The following is a 4,823-nucleotide window of genomic DNA, read 5'->3' as shown; positions in this document are numbered from 1 at the left end:
TGAATTGTAATGCGGATCTATTCCCGAAAATGACGGACGTCAAGTTACGTTACGTAAACGAGATGATACGCGAAACTAAAATGCTATGTTATTGTATTGTTAAGAAACTGTTTTAACTCCGAGACCTAAACAGATCCATAAAAGGTAAGCCCGTAAGATAGTCTAAAAAATATTCTTTTAATTTAAAATGAATCAACATATTTCACATTATAATTTATTTCGTGCCTGTATTCACTTCTCAAAGCTTCTTTTATACATTTATTTAAATTATTTTGAAAATTTGTCTTACGCATTGTGAAATACTATAATAACATCTAAAACCACAAAGTCTACAATCGATCAATGAACAGGATGCAGTAGAAATATTCGTCATAAGTTTACCGTAGCAGAGTGGCGCAGTGGAAGCGTGCTGGGCCCATAACCCAGAGGTCCGTGGATCGAAACCACGCTCTGCTAGTTGTATTTTTTTTTCACGGTTTTCTGCGTTTAACGTACAATTTACAATAATTTTTCCTTTCGAATCTTTAAATTCCTTTTAAGAATAATTTATTCATTTAATTAACCTTTTAAATTATTTTCACCCTCCACTAGAATTTTTTTTTTCTTACGCTCATTGTTTGAACGGTATAAAAATCAACACTATAATTTCGAGTTACTTAAAATTCTCTGATTTCTTTTAGGAATAACGTTTCCCGATATCAGTCAAAATTTATTCATTTAATTAACATTTAAAATTACTTCCAGTTTATGCTGCCCATCCTTTATGTTAATTTTACATATACTTGGATATTTTTTCCGAAACCAAAAAATATTATACCATACACTGCTATATATTATTATTTTCTATCTATTTAAAAAGTAACGATATAACACACTTCTGTATTCACTAGAATCCAAATATGAAAATTTGAGGCAAAGATTTTGATAAAGCATACTAAAATGCAATGATATTTTAACTGTGATGCACTTGTAATTACTATATTTCCATTTTATAATAAATTACGTTTTATGTAAAAAATATGAAATAAAAAATAATGAATTTAGGAAAAGATGTCTTAAAAATCTTCAGTACGTAAAGAAAAGTTCATAATTTTTTGGAAAATAATTTAATTAAACTACTGTTGATTTTTTATACTATTATCGTAAATAGAGAAATTTTGTAGATTCACATATGCGGAGATATGAAACACGAAGTAAAAGTCGATCGTGCTGCCATCTAGTGATTTACTAATATCTAATAACTTTGTGATCAGAATTATTTTTCAATTTTTAAGGCTTTTAAACATTGCATAAGTAGCATATTAAATATTCATTTTTATACATAAATATATAAGTAAATTAATGCCAATTTAAGCCCTGTAAATTAAAGAAAAACTTTCAAAATTCAAGCAAAAAATTTCCTTGCATCAATTATTTTAAAATCATTTAATAAACATAAGTTTTAATTTAATGTTCGAAGTGAAATGTTCTGTTAAAAGCAACAGACTTATAGCAATAGACTTCTGATAATTCTGCTTTTCACATTGCTATATTTAGGGAAGAGCTGAAGCGGCTGAAGATACCGAAACTAGAGTTGTAATTTATAAATAGAATACATTTATAAAAACATTGGTGTTAGATAAAAATCAAAAAATTAAATTCTAGCTAAAGTAGTGACTCTTTATGAATAATAAAGATGCTCTTCTGTATAGAAATGATATCGCATTGTAAAGATTTTGTGTACCATTTATTATGGTATTAACATGCTATAATTAAAATTTTTGTTGAAATATTACTTTGCATGAGGTTTTCTGTTGATGAAAATGAGCATATTTTATAGATGAGTTTTGTTTCAAGCGTTTTTTGGTAAGGCTGAGAAAGAGTAATTTTTTTAAAGAAATTCTGTTATTTAAAATTAATCTTCAGTCATTTGATCCATTTTAATCAATTATTACTTAAGTTAGTTTAATAATTTACTAAATTTAACTCTCTGAAATTCATCTGATTAAGAAATATTCTTTTGTAATGTGTTAAATTGGAAATATGGAAACAGAGTTTTTTTCATATTGCAAAACATTTCATAGTTTTCTGACCTGCTGAAATTAGTTAACTGTATCTTACATAGTTGATGAAATGGGAGATGAATTTAAATGTGAAAGAACTGGGAAAGAAATGAGCTGCACATAATATTTATTTTATGGAATTTTAATGTAATCTTTACTTGAGTGAATTTTGAGTATAATTTCTCTTTATATTTAACACAAGCTTAATTGCTGTATATGGTTTTAAGGTCTCCCCCCTTTTTTGTGTGTTTCTATATGTGTGTATGTATTTATGTGTTTAAACCCATCTATGCTTTCGTAATGGATTTTCTTCATTTTTAGGGATTTAGCATGATATCTGATTTAAAGGATTTGGGAGGGGGGAGGGAAAATGTTTTCACAAGTTGGCAGATTAAAATATTGGCTATACTAAAAAAATTGCTTTAGTGCTTTAATGCTAGCTATCCATAAAAAATATCTCATCATTATTCCCTTTAGCGATTTTATGACAAAATGCTATATATTCCTGCAGAAATGTTACATTAATTTTTTTTATTGCTGCCAAACTCCACAAGGACTTATTTTGAAATTATGTTTAAGGCAAAAAATATGACTATTTGCCTATGAAGGTCATTGGAATGTAAAAAAAAAAAAAAAAAAAAAAAAAAAAAAAAAAAAAAGAAGAAGAAGGCAAATGAAAATAGCGTCGTTGCTTGGCTGAAGAACTGTTATAAACATGGTTGCTTGAAAAGCAATTATGTGCATGGCTGCCAGAATTGGACACATTTTGAATTATTTGGCGACTTCTACTAAGGTGGTTGCGATAATACGTAAATACCATATATTAGCCACAAAAGGCTCGTGCTGTAAACTTAACAATGCGATTGGCAATGCTTGATAATATGGCACGGGTTTTCTTCCTTCCCGAAACCGCACGGTTTAGTGGCATTTGCGCATATGACACTTACGGACACTTGCGCACAAGAAATATTAATTGTTAAATGGGAATATTAATTTTTATAGTTTAGTGGCAGTTCCGCACAAAACTACATCGTTTTGATAATTTTTACTTGATTATCTTTTGACAACTTGGATTATGACTTTGCTTCGCATAATTTTAAGCTGCTGAACTGCACAAAATAGATTTTAGCAATGCTTATATTATATCTGTGTTAATATGCAAAGAATGATACATATCTTATAAAGTATGGTAACTTTAAAATATCAAAACAGCGCCAAAATACAACAGAATTTAAAATTAAATATTGTTGCGTGCGTACGGGTTCATAATAGACTGAATACACAAGTCCGATAAAAAATTAATAAAATTTATTCTTATCACAAGAAATGTAACAAAACGCTGGAATTTTCCTCACAGATATTCTTACAAGTGTTCATAATATCAGGCACTAATAATCAATAGAACGCAAGTACGTTAAATAGAACGCAATACAACCAGTGGCTATACTTTTAATTTATTAAAAACGTTAAAATATAACACAATTCAAAGAGAAAGGGAAAGCTAATTGAATTCGCGCCGAACTAAAACAAATCACAGTAAATAAGCAACTGAGCTGAGATGTTCTAGCTTTTAATCGGTCTCGAGAAATTTCTGATAATTTATTTGCTTCTTGAGATTTCTAGAAACCAACAAGAGGAATTACGGTTACAGCTAACATAGTAGTCAATTACATTTATTCAATTTCAATGCAAAAGATATATTTATTTATTTATATCGATATCCTTAATAATGTAATCGCAATTTTTATTTATATTCATTTGGAATATAATTGGAATATTGCAATCAATTAAAATTATTTAATAATAATCAATTAAAATATTTTAAGTAAAATACATTTTTGTCATCCAAATAATATGGTAGTATGTACAGCATGCATCATTTCATAATCAGTATTTTTAGGTTTTTTTTTTTTTTTTTCCACAATAAACAGTGGTAAATTAAAATGGCATATATTAAAAATTAGCTGATACCCACCCGCTTTGCTGGGTACACTGTATATTTGAATGTAAACCTAGACTTTTTATATGGACAAAATGTCTAATTTCGAATTAATAATTAATGTAATTTTTTTTTAAATTTAAAGTCGAGGAATATAGTGCCTGTCAGTGAATCTGTCATACACAGATTTTCACGTCACCCATGAGGTACCGTATATTGAGATGTGTCCCCATTATTTAACGTGGTGGAATCCCCAGTAGACCTACACCACGAAAAATTGCCAACATAAAACTAAGGTTTATATATATTTAACAGTTATCATAAGTTTCCTGAAAATAAATGTTATTATCTTTGTTATCAAATTTTTTAATCAATTATTATTATGTGGCCTTGATTTTTTATTTATGGCAACTTTTATAAATAACAACAATATTTTTATTTTTCATCACAATAATTTATTTCTCTTAATAATAACATTTATTTTCATGAAACTTATGATAACACTTAAATATAAACGTCATTATTAACCTTATCATTTAAATGCTGTTTGTATTCATTGGATAGATGCAAGCTGTTTAGCAATTTAATAATTTTAAACGAAAATGCATTCATTGGCAACATTGCATTTCATGTCTAGTTTTGGCAACAATAAAAGCAAATTCTGAAGTTGGATTTGAAAACCAAATGTATGAGAAACTTCTATTGTATAACACAAATCCATTTTGGACAGGATTTACGAAAAATCCGTCTACATCGTGGAATGAGTAACTACGCAAAATTTCGAGTCAATCGGGTGTATATTTTCGGAGATCTCGTGATGAGTCAGTGGTATTTCGCTTATA

The 4,823-nt window shown here is 28.2% G+C and overlaps 1 non-coding gene across 1 annotated transcript; it reads left to right on the top strand.

Moving 5' to 3' along the window:
- The first annotated feature begins 384 nt into the window (after window positions 1-384).
- On the top strand, window positions 385-456 carry TRNAM-CAU (transfer RNA methionine (anticodon CAU)). Its single transcript has one exon. It is a non-coding gene; the product is annotated as a tRNA-Met (tRNA).
- The last annotated feature ends 4,367 nt before the right edge of the window (window positions 457-4,823 follow it).

The sequence above is a fragment of the Stegodyphus dumicola genome, chromosome 12 (genome assembly GCF_044657685.1).
Source record: "Stegodyphus dumicola isolate Sdum_Otavi_A_Nest chromosome 12, ASM4465768v1".
NCBI classification, from domain to species: Eukaryota; Metazoa; Arthropoda; class Arachnida; order Araneae; family Eresidae; genus Stegodyphus; species Stegodyphus dumicola.
Note: the sequence above shows the minus strand (reverse complement) of the source record. Positions and strands in the feature narration are given on the sequence as shown.